The sequence below is a fragment of the Ambystoma mexicanum genome, chromosome 10, assembly GCF_040938575.1.
Source record: "Ambystoma mexicanum isolate Mex_15411 chromosome 10, UKY_AmexF1_1, whole genome shotgun sequence".
Lineage (NCBI taxonomy): Eukaryota > Metazoa > Chordata > Amphibia > Caudata > Ambystomatidae > Ambystoma > Ambystoma mexicanum.
In genome coordinates this window covers 436,011,991-436,025,126 of record NC_090932.1, presented here as the reverse complement: position 1 = coordinate 436,025,126, position 13,136 = coordinate 436,011,991, and positions in this window count along the sequence as shown.

Below are 13,136 nucleotides of genomic sequence, written 5' to 3'. Positions count from 1 at the left end.
GTACAGAAGAGTCCCGACTCAAATGACATCGCTCCACAGCCCAGCCCCAGGACCCAGTTGGTCACCCACTCCTGCCCCTGGGGTTGCCATGTCGAGCACATCCACATCTGACACCAGTGGCAACCCCCGGCCAGAGGGGCAGAGGGGCACCAGCTTCACTGCCACCGAAGTTGGTGTCCTGGTGGAGCATGTCCTGGGGCAGTATGATGCCCTCTTCGGATCGTCCCGCGCCAACAGGGAAGGACGGGAGAGGATGCGGAGGGGGTGGCAACCCGCACCATCCAGAAGGTCAAGAAGCGCTGGGAGGACTTGAGGTCCAGGACCCTCATGAAGGCCCGGCGCCTTGTGGAGGGGGGCCGGGGCCGCATGAGTTCCATCCAGTTGAGGGTCCTGGAACGCGCACACCCAGCGCTCCACAGCCAGGTCCTTGAGAGGGAGACCCGTCTGGAGTTGAGCGGTAAGTGGCCAAGCATTGCTGTGTGAGACAGGGCATGTTGCAGTGTGCTGGTTGTCTGATACTTGCCTGCATGTGTGACATAGGCCATGTACGCATGTATGTGTGCAGGGACATCATGGTAATGCATGTGCGACCTGTAATGTGTGAACCACATGGTTGTTGCATGTGTTTGAATGTGACATGGGGAGCCCTGTGCAGATTGCACACATGACAGCATGGAAGTCTCTGTTCCTGAACATGGGTGGGGGCCTGGTGGAGGGTGCCCCTGGTGGCTGGGGGGTGGGGGTGCTGGGAGACATGGGTGGGGGCCTGGTGGAGGCTGCCCCTGGTGGCTGGGGGGTGGGGGTGCTGGGAGACATGGGTGGGGGCCTGGTGGAGGCTGCCCCTGGTGGCTGGGGGGGTGGGGGTGCTGGGAGACATGAGTCGGACATGGGTGGGGGCCTGGTGGAGGGTGCCCCTGGTGGCTGGGGGTTGGGGGTGCTGGGAGACATGGGTGGGGGCCTGGTGGAGGCTGCCCCTGGTGGCTGGGTGGTGGGGGTGCTGGGAGACATGGGTGGGGGCCTGGTGGAGGCTGCCCCTGGTGGCTGGGGGGTGGGGGTGCTGGGAGACATGGGTGGGGGCCTGGTGGAGGCTGCCCCTGGTGGCTGGGGGGGTGGGGGTGCTGGGAGACATGAGTCGGACATGGGTGGGGGCCTGGTGGAGGGTGCCCCTGGTGGCTGGGGGGTGGGGGTGGTGGGAGACATGGGTGGGGGCCTGGTGGAGCCTGCCCCTGGTGGCTGGTGGGTGGGGGTGCTGGGAGACATGGGTGGGGGCCTGGTGGAGGGTGCCCCTGGTGGCTGGGGGGTGGGGGTGCTGGGAGACATGGGTGGGGGCCTGCTGGCAGGTGCCCCACAGTGCTGGGGGGTGGGGGTGCAAGGGGACATGTGGCTTGGCTGGGGGGCATGGCCATGGTGGATGGGCTGCCTGTGGGACATGACATGGGGTGCAGGGTAGTCCCCTGTGGTGTGGGATGCCTGCAGAGGTCGTGGAGGGGGTAGAGGGGAGACCTGGGAGGACCCACACTGCCAATTCACGTCTTGAACTTCCCACACACCCACCACCCGCGCACCCCTGAAATCCACGTACCCAGGCCAATCGCGTGTAGACTTTCTCGCGCACCCCTGAAATCCACGTACCCAGGCCAATCGCGTGTAGACTTTCTCGCGCACCCCTGAAATCCACGTACCCAGGCCAATCGCGTGTAGACTTTCTCGCGCACCCCTGAAATCCACGTACCCAGGCCAATCGCGTGTAGACTTTCTCGCGCACCCCTGAAATCCACGTACCCAGGCCAATCGTGTGTAGACTTTCTCGCGCACCCCTGAAATCCACGTACCCAGGCCAATCGCGTGTAGTTTTTCTCGCGCACCCCTGAAATCCACGTACCCAGGCCAATCGCGTGTAGACTTTCTCGCGCACCCCTGAAATCCACGTACCCAGGCCAATCGTGTGTAGACTTTCTCGCGCACCCCTGAAATCCACGTACCCAGGCCAATCGCGTGTAGTTTTTCTCGCGCACCCCTGAAATCCACGTACCCAGGCCAATCGCGTGTAGACTTTCTCGCGCACCCCTGAAATCCACGTACCCAGGCCAATCGCGTGTAGACTTTCTCGCGCACCCCTGAAATCCACGTACCCAGGCCAATCGCGTGTAGTCTTTCTCGCGCACCCCTGAAATCCACGTACCCAGGCCAATCGTGTGTAGACTTTCTCGCGCACCCCTGAAATCCACGTACCCAGGCCAATCGCGTGTAGTTTTTCTCGCGCACCCCTGAAATCCACGTACCCAGGCCAATCGCGTGTAGACTTTCTCGCGCACCCCTGAAATCCACGTACCCAGGCCAATCGCGTGTAGACTTTCTCGCGCACCCCTGAAATCCACGTACCCAGGCCAATCGCGTGTAGTCTTTCTCGCGCACCCCTGAAATCCACGTACCCAGGCCAATCGTGTGTAGTCTTTCTCGCGCACCCCTGAAATCCACGTACCCAGGCCAATCGCGTGTAGACTTTCTCGCGCACCCCTGAAATACACGTACCCAGCCCAGCCGCGTATGGAAACACCCGCACACCCCTGGAATACACGCTCCCAGCTCTGCGTTTGCTGCTGCCCTTTGCGCTGGGTTGGGGATTTTGATGGCTTTTCCCTGCGCGAGAGGCGTTCTTGGAGGCGTAACTGGCGCTGCTGCAGGGTCGCTGCGCAACTGTGCGCCACGGCTGGTTTTGGTGGCTGGAATCCATGAATACGCTGTGCGCGGAAATGGATTTTAGCGCACGCGGCTGGCGCAGGGATTCGCATGCGCACACTGTGCGCCAGCCGCGTGCGCCACTTGTGCGCTGAATTCTATGAATCGGCCCCAGAGTGTCCAGGTGCACGAAAGGTGTAGATACAGTGGGAACATTCTCAGTAGGCAAGAATGTTTCAAGTGGGCGTACTTCTGCCATATACCCAAATCCTAAGGTGACTAATACTATAAAACTGGTTAACACAATTGCAAGAAAGCAATACGTCTCAAAAGACCACGTATTTGATCGTCCATTGTCATTGTTGGCCACACAGTCACTTGTTTGTTCCGTACGAGTAGAGACAATAACAGGCATTGTTCCTTTGAAGCTGTTCTTTTTTCCCAAAAAGATTCCTGTGAAAAACTCTGTAGTTTGTTTGCTGGTGACCTTCTTATCACACGTTTTCTTAGTCTTTCCCTATCCCCAGCCACTTACTTTCCTTCAGATGCAAAAGATATGGCGAAGCTCAAGCTCTGTAGTTAATTCCCCTGTGGGCACAGCCGAACCATGCAGTAAGTCTAGCTCCGTGGACGCAGATTGTACCTTGTGACTCCTGGTACCGTGTGATCTGCGAACAGTGTGTCGTTGCTTCCTGATGGAAGTGGTGAATTTGCAGCAGAACCAGACAAAGGTGCAAAAGGATCGGTAGAAGAGTGTGGAGACAGAGTAGCAGTTTTCCCAGGCCCCACAGGCTCAGGGAGTGTCTCCGGAACACCCTCAGTGCTGCTCAATGCTGAATGATCGCTGGGAACAGAGCAAGTAAGTTTCTCCTTGTCTTCCTCGTCGTGTGGCAAAAGGAAAGGTATCCTCTTGACATGCGAAGCGTGGATCCAGTGACGCTTCCCTGCTACTCGTACAGCAGCCTGTGTGGCCAGTAGGACCTGATGGGGCCCTCTCCACCGCGGTGCGAGGCAGGATGCTCTCTCAAATGATTTAGTCAGCACCCAGTTGCCAGGTCGGATGCTGTGACCTGGCCCCTCGTATTTGGCTGGGAGGGCTTCTTGCACCTGTTGATGAATCAAATACACATTTTGAGTTAACCGGTCACAATATTCAGAAAGAAGCACATGCTCTATATCCCTCAAAGCCCACAGGTTTAGGAAGATTCCAAATGTTAGCTGGCCTGCCCATTACCACCTCGTACAGGGAGTGCCCAGTCCTAGTCTGTGGGGTCATTCGCATGGAGAGCAACACTATCGGTAAGGCGTCCGGCCATTTCAAATTGGTGCCGGCACACGTCTTAGCGAGTTTGTTCTTCAAGATCCCATTGTGTCGCGCTACCGATCCAGAACTCTGAGCATCTCTGGCCGAATGGAAACGTTTATCGATCTGTAATCCCACACATATTTGTAGAATTACAGCAGCGATAAAATGTGGACCATTGTCCGACCAGATGACCCTTGGCAAACCAAACCTGGGAAAATATTTCTTAAGCATGGTTTTCGCTGTTGTCATTGCTGTGGCATCTTTTACAGGAAAGGCTTCAACCCATTTACTAAAAGCACAAATAACAACCAGGACGTATTTCAGATTATTACAACGCTCCATTTCAATAAAGTCAAAGTGAATCACCTCGAAAGGCACAGAAGGTGAACCAAAACTACCCCTTGGTGTCGATGTAACCTTACCCCATATTGTGCTGTAGACAGACCATACAACTCTGGATGAAACGCTCAGCAGTCTATGGGTTGTTAACATTTATCCAGACAGTTTCTAACATTTTGCACATTTTCCTAGCGCATATGTGAGTGGGACCATGAGCCATTGAGATCATCATAGTGATGTACGCGTCTGGCAGCATCCATTTTCCCTCTAGGTTATCCACCCAACACCCATCATCATCCAACCTCGCCAAGCCCTCAGCCCATTGCTTTGTTTCCTCTAGAGTGGCATCTGCTTGGATATTCTTTATAGAATCGATTCATTCATCTATAGTACAGACATGTGTGGCTTCCCTTGCAGTGTACATATCTGAATAGAGATCAGTGGCAGTCTGTTTGGCTATCTGGTCAGTGAAAGTGTTCCCTTTTCCTACATCATATATGATTTTCTGATGTGCCGCGCACTTCATAATTGCTAACTGAGTGGGGGAGTGCAAGCGCTGAGAGTAGCTGAACTATCAAGGTGCCATATTGGATCTTCGTTCCATGTGAGTTCAAGAAACCTTGTTCTGCCCAAAGTCTACCGAAGTTGTGAACTACCCCAAAAGCATACTGACTATCAGTATATATGTTTACTCTAAGCCCTTCGGCAAGTTCACAAGCTCGAGTGAATGCAATAACCTCTGCGGCCTGCACAGAGTTATGCAAAATTCTATTGGTTTCCACAATCGTGCTTAGTGTAGCGATGGCATAAGCAGCAGTGGATGTACCATCCGGAAGTTTGAAACAGGAGCCATCGCAAAACAGCTCCCCTTGTGGATCGTTGAAAAGTGTATCTTTCAAATCAATCCTGCCTTTAGTTTCTTGCTCTGTGGTATAAAGGCAGTCATGTGACATTTTGTCACAATATGTTGCGGAAGAGTTAATAATTCAGCCGGATTCAGTACACACCATCTCTTAATTTTGATATGCGGTGCAAAAAAGATAAATTTTTATCTCATTAATCGTGCGGAATTGAGATGTTGTGTTTGCCTTCTATTTAATAGAACGTTTACATAGTGAGGACCAACAAGATTAAAGCATGGCCTAGGACCATACCCTCGCTCTGTTTTACAGACACAGCAGCAGCAGCAACAGCTCTCAGACATCCCGAAAAAGCGCATGCAATAGGATCAAGGGTGGAGGAAAAGTAACTGCACGGCCTATTCTTCCCCTCATGTTCCTGCGTTAACACAGCCAAAGCACATCCATCACGTTCATGCACATACAACTCAAAGGCCTTTTCATAATTTGGTGTGCCCAAAACCAGTGCTGAACACAGTGCGGTCTTGAGCAGATCAAAAACTTTCTGGTGTTCCAAGTTCCACAGCAATGGCAAAGAAATTCCCTTCTTTGTCAATGCCAACATTGGTTTGATCACTAGTGAAAGGTTCAGGATCCACTGCCTACAGTCAAGGCTTTGACTTCCTTTTGTGTATTTGGGACAGACATGTTAGAAATGATTTTAATCCATTCAGGTGTCAACCTTCTTCCCTCCTTTGACAGGAGATAGCCTAAATAGGCGACCTCCTGTCGACAATATTGAAACTTTTTCAGTGAATCTTTATGTCCATGCTTTGCTAGATGAATAAGCAATAACACGGTGCCCTCCTTGCAAGCACTTTCTGAATCTGCAGCTAAAAGAAGGCTGTCGACATATTGAAGCAATGTAAAAGTAGCAGGCAACTCAAGTGTATCAAGCTGCTCTTTCAAAGCCCTACTGTAAATTCTTGGACTTTCCATGTACCCTTGTGGTGCACGGGAGAATGTAAACGAGCATCCCCGTAGGGTGAACGCAAACAGATATCTGCTATCCTTGTGTATAGGAATGCTAAAGAAGGCATTCTTAAGATCTATGACACTAAAATAAGTAGCAGAAGCTGGGATCATCGTTAATATCGTTCTTACATCAGGCACAATAGGAAATTGTGGAGCAACAATCTTGTTGATAGCGCGTAAATCAATGATAAAAAGAAAAGGGATTGCATTATCTCCTTTCTTATACACCGGTAAAAGCGGACTATTGCACAAACTACCTGCAATTTCTTCAATTACCCCATGGTGTACAAAATCGGAAACTATACATTTCAAAGCTTGCTCACCATCAACCGAAATCTTATACTGTGGAATACGTGGCAACTTTACTCCTGGTTTCAAAATGATTTTAACAGGCTCAATCTGTAAAACACTGACATCATTTTCATCAATCGCCCATAAACACTCCGGAACGTCACTAAATTCCGGTGGCAAAAGTCTAGTCAGAAACTGTGAGGCAGAAAATTGCTGTGATGAAATCATCAAACACACTCCATCCGGAGAACAATGAATTACCACATTTAATTCCTTCAACAGATTCAACCCCAACAAATTCTCACCACAGTTTGATGTCAAAAGAAACAGACAGTGATCCGTAAATGGACCCAGTGAAATCGGTACTGCAGAAGAAACCGGACTAACCACTGGCGTACCAGATAACCCTACAGAAACATTAGTTTGCCCTGACAGTGGAATGTCTGGAACCCATGAATGATCAATGGAACACTTCTGTGCTCCTGTATCTATCAAAAATAGATGTTTCCTATTTCCCACTATCATTTCAACGTAGGGACCATTCTGATTAACGGGAATAGGCGTCGGTTCCAAACCCTTTTTTCGGTCAATTCTAGCGAAACAATATATCATCAAAGGGAAGGTCTTCAGAGAGATAAGCAGTAGAAGGGTGATAAAAAATATTTCTATTATCCATATTCGGTGGCTGATTGTCTTGCGAAAAATACTGAGAATTCTGAGAAAACTGGCTTCTAACAGGACCCCATGCCCCAGGGTGGCCCCTGGATCGTCTACTCATGATACCAAATGTGTTATTCGACCTCTGCTGGAGGATCGGGCATTGTGCTCACCAATGACCCTCTTGTCTGCAATAAATAAGCACATTGGTTCGAGTGTACAGGACCCAACGGCACATTACCTTGTGGAACATACTGTCCCCTAAACTGTGTACTACCCGTTCTAGGACCTCAACAATCTGTTGCAACACCACCTTAGTTTTCAAGTCTCTTTTTTTCTTTTCAATCCTTTCCTTCTCATTATTGACTCGGTTTTCATTAATACTGAGCCATATGCAACACTTCAGACTGAGACTTAGCTTGCCAAGCACTCTCAGAAGTCATAATTTGCGACTGGATGTCAGGTAACAATCCACGCTAAGGGACCTAGTAGTAGGGTGGTAAGGGATTACTGGCACCGGTCTCCTTAACAGTGCCCAGTATCCCTTGCCGCCCTACTCGGAATGAGGCCCTATATCACCCAAAGTGAATACTGACGACTGCAAGACAGATTCCATTTCTTTATAAAACCCTGTTGGATTCTTCCTAATATCTGGGATAGATTGCCGAATGGTATTCATCTCCTGTCTTGAGAACGGGACGTGAACAAACTGTGATACATAATGTGCATCAATGTCATAGGCGGCTACACCCGTTGCGGCATTAGCCGGAACCTCAACTTTAGGGACAAATGTCGGAGGAACCTTTCTCATAGGCAACTGAGAAGTAGGCAACTCTGAACGCTTACTGAGCAACAGAGCTAAATCGAGCGCTAAAGCAGCTGAAGGAGTGTCAGACGAAAAAGCTCTTTTATAGACATTCAATAATTCTGCGGGACAAAAAACGTTCTTTTTATACATTCATCCTGCAGGTATTCTACCGTTACCTGTATCACTTTCCTCTGCATTTCTGGGGTATACTGACTATATGTGTCATATACTTCTATGGGAGATATCGACATGTCTGAAATCCATCTAAGTGCATCTCTTGCGCAAATTCGCGTTTCTTCACTCATCAATTTACAAAGAGGAAGGAACCGTTTCTGTACAAACATAGCGCCCAAACTATCACCATCTATTTCATCATTCCGTAACCTTTCCAACTCCTTTCTATACTCAAAAACCCTCTCGACGTGCTCAAATACCTTCTCCGCAGTATCTCTTGAATATGCTAAAACATGCAGATCCCTCAACCCTTGTGGGATATCTTCATCATTCAGTCTGTTCCACATTACGGATAAATGAATTCCCAGCCCTTCAATAAAAACAGTTTTCTCAGGAAAACTTTCTAGATTTGAGAGTGTAGAAAAAACATCAGATTGTTCACCTTTCTCCATGCGCTGTCTAGCTCATGCATTCAGATCTCGCTTCCTTTCTTTAGACACTGTATTGCGAGTTACAATTTTCGATCCAGCTCCCTTATCAACTACAAGCGGAACAGAACCACTCGGAAAAGAAAGAGTAGACAAATCTTGTACAATAGATAACGAAGGTGCTATCACTGGTGAAAAAGACAAATCTACCGGACCCATGGCAGCAGGCAAAGGTGGAGGAACAGGTGGAGGAGTAACAATAGGAAGCGGAGCAATAGCTAATTGCGGAGGAGTAATAAGAGGTGCAGGAATTACTACGGAAGGAGGAACAACAGCAGGAAGAGGTAAATCAACAGGAATAGGTACATAAGGAGGTGGCACAGTGGCACCAGGCCTTCGTTCATTTAAAAGCTTGTCAATCAGTTCATCTGATGCATGAAAATCTTTAGATGGGTATATTTTCTGGATGCCAAGTTGAAAAGCCCTATCCATGTTTCTAACTGACTCTGACTGTTTTTGTTGATCATACAATAACGCTTTCTCTGCGTTCGACATATGTCGGCGTGCGTGTTTCTCTCTAATTTTAAGCTGCTGCATAGCTTCTTTTTTACAATTTTGTAATACATCAAATGCTGCAGGTCTAGCTTTTTTCTGTAATAATATAGATTCTAAATATTTTATGCGAGAAATCTCAAAGCTACCATTGATTGGCCACTGAAGTTAGGAAGCATGTATAGTTTGTCTGTGCCAAATATCGTTAAACACTATACTACCAATGCCGTACTTACAGTACATAGTACATGCCGGCGACCCCTCCTGTGGTGCCGGATGGCCATATTCCAAAGATTGCCTGTCTCTGCGGAATAATGCCCTGAAACAGGCAGACAATTTCTCAGACATGTCAGATTACTGGTGTTACCTGGTCAATAATTGTACTTGCGATTATAATGTGCCAAATCAAATATCAGGATACTTAGGAATCGGGGCACAACTCACCTGATCAAAGAACTAAGGGAGGTCCGATCGGATTACTAAGGACAGTAAAGGACCCTCGTGGTTGGTGATTTCGGAAAAACTGCCCGCCTCGATATATATGGACCCTCGTCAAGATGCCGTCTCGGACTACGAGTTTACCGTCCGGGGATCAGGTTGTGCAGTATTGTTGAGGCGTTGCGTCTCATCCAAGAAGGGGCCCCCTTTCTCACCATCTGATCCCGGTCTGATAGCCGCGTCAACACTTCAACGAGATGGCATCAATCTTGAGGGGGGAGAGATATACCAATGGGTACTCCCAAATTTTTTGTTATCGGGGGGTCTGATCTGTGAACAGGGAGAATCTTGAGAGACAAGGAAACGCGACAGATTGACTACCCCTCTCTCTTAGGTCTTTCGACAACACAGGTATAGGTGCATCAATCTTGAGGGTCCATATTTGGGCGCCATCTGTAAAAACATGAAAATATCGAGGCTGAGTACCACAAAGGAAATACCCCAAACACGGGCTATAAAGATTCACAGATCTTTTATTCTGCGCAGTTTACAAAGGAACATAGATACAGATAGCTATCTGGCTATGAACACCCCGCAACGAGTACCAGCCCATCAAAGAGAGGAGAGAGAGTGCTGGACATCTAGACATTCGTACTTTTATGCAGTTTTCAGAAATATTGTCCAGCCCCTCTACATGTTAATAATTCGTGGTCTAGAGTTTGTGCCTACTTCACATATAGCTTATACAATAATATGCAGAAGGATTACATGAGTTTGCATTTCCATCAAGTTACAATGGTGATGTATATTCTCAGATCCCGCGATAAGCCTTACTCTATATCCCTACACAATGCAGTTCGGCCTGTGTCCACGCTTGAGATTTACTCTGCATTGTCACAACGTTTACACAGGGATGAATCTTATGTGCACAGACAATACTCAGATGGCAGTTCATACGGAGCACAAGGTCTCTTTACCTAGTCTAAACAGTCGGCCCTCGGACAGTCTAACCATTAACAGAACTCAAAGGTCAGGAGGCTTGGTTGTAAGTTGAAAACACAGTCCACCATTTTAGAACAGAGAATATACAAACAGAAATCAAAATGGCGGATGATTCTAAAATGGCGGCGAAGTCGATCCAAAATCAGAACTTTGCAACACGGTTTTTCCCATAGAGCAACTAGGCTTAGGTCAATATAAATCAAAAGGAGGCACTATATGATTTCCGTTTAACAGGCTACAGCATGGGCTTCTGGGTCTAGCATTCCTGAAACAAAACAAATTGTACTCTGTCCATAAAAATGTTGGTGAGGAATTGAGTGTATGACAGTGGTACCAAGGTTCATATTCAAGGGGCATTCAGGAGATTCCGGAACTGGGGCCCTCCCAACTCCCTCATGTCGCTTCTGGGGTAGGATGGGATGTGGCATACTCCTTGATAGGCAACCTATCTCAGGTATGGAGGGGTCCCTGTCTTCCTTGACAGGGCGAAACCCCTGACCCTCCCACATACCTCCAATCATTCTTCCCAGCCACCCTTTAACCAACAAATGCTAGCTATCTGAGAGCACGGGGAAAACGAAATCAGCATTAGCCTTCTGTTTTCAGCCCTGTGTTTGACTGACAAAGTATATGGCTGTGAGGCTATAAACCACCTCATGATTTCAGGTTTTGTTTCTTTGTTACGGGCCATCCATAATAGGGGTGCATGGTCATTAATCAATTTGAACTTTCTGCCTGTCAGATAGTAAAACAGGCTGTGTTTGGCCCATGTCACTGCCATATGTTCCAGCTCTACTATGGGTAGTTCCTTTCTTGGGGATCAATTGTGTGCGAATGTAGAGGATATTTGTTTCCTCTACTTGTTTCACGTGTCATAGGACTGCATTTAGATCTACTAGGGAAGAGTCCATCTGTAGGATGAACTCCGTAGATAAATGAGGCACAGTCAATACTGGGCGAATACACAGTTAGGGTTGGTTTGGGCCTTTCCCAGTTTGTCAGTGAAAGGTGACGCTGGTTCAGAAAATTTAGAAATGAAGCAGCGATAGTGTTTCACCAGCCCAAGTTAAGCTCTTACATGCCTTTTTTGTTATTCTAGTGTGTGGGTTTCTCTTAACCACTTCTACTTCTATTTTACTATAATTAGACAGTAACAGGTTGTTTCCCTCTTGGAAAACCAGGTATTTTCACAGAATACAAAATTCTGAGCCAGGTCACATTTTGCTGGGTTGGCTGTGAATCCGGCTTTCCACAGGCAGTTGCAGATGGTATAAAGGTGTTTAAAGTGATCTGGTGAAGCAGGAGACCAAGTGAAAAACCAAGTCACACAGCCGCTCTCTATAGAACCCAGCCCGGGTATGTGGTTAGTCAAAATTGCTGAAAATTCGATTTTGCAGTAATTAAAAAATGCTTTTAGTTGAGAAAAAACAAGAATGAGGTTCTGTTGTTTTTCAAAACAATTTTTATCAAAAAAAAATCTCAAGAATGAGAAGTCACTAATATTTTCTTAGTGAGGAAGAATTTGCCACAATTAATTAATCAAACAGACCAAAATTGCCAGTGCATTTCGGAAATAGATTTTCTTCATCAGGGCCAGTCTAAAGATAATGCATACAAATTCACAAATGAAGAAAACAGTTCAAATTTGTGCAAAATAACATATAAGTGTCATACATCATCATAGTAAAGTTAAGAACGTACCATTCAGTTGTAGTTTCAGAAGTAGATGAGTAGTCAAGGAATTAAAATAAATTAAGAAAAAAATAGAAAAAAAGAAAAAAATGAATCACTGTTCAATGTAGATATCCAATAATTAAATAAACGAAGAAAACAAATTACCTGAGATTGGTAAATTGCATGCAGAGTGTGTGGCGAAATATGGTCATGGAGGCCATGTGGTGATCGAAAAAACTGCCTGACAGGAATCTGCGCAGAGAAACAGCCTACAATGTAGTGGCTGAAAACAGAAGGAACCCGTTATTGTGAAGGGTTAAAATCCGTAATTGAGTATAATTTTAGGGGTGTAGAAAGTCTTACCATGCGTAATACGGGAGCGGAGGAGTTCTCCTGTTGCTGGCATGTACAAGACTGTGGCTGTCGCATCAAAGCGTTGCTAGGGCAACGCTTCCTTTAAACGACACGTGACCGCATCGCGGCCCGAATGGGCGCACGGTCGATATCTATGGCTGCAATCAAGCCAATGAGCTTGATATAGATAGATTTAAACATTTATCAGACATCATATGTATTAATAAGGAATTGTAGTGTGATAAAAAATGAAAAACAAAAAGTTAGGATTTCGTGGAAATAGAAGACATACTAGTAATAAAAGAAAAGAAACAGACCTAACAGTGAGTGGTAACATATAGGAAAATGAAGAATGGTTACAGTAATAAGTGAAAACATGTGCAAAGAGATAAAGAACAGTCTTATTGGAATCAAACCCTGCTGCCGTTGGTGTCGTCCTAGGGCAGCACCTTGGGTCATAGACACAATGTCCAGGAGGTGCAGCAGTGACCTTAAGAGTCCAGAAAAGTAGTCACAGTCAGGATAAACAAATGTATCTATCTTGCATAGTGATATACAAC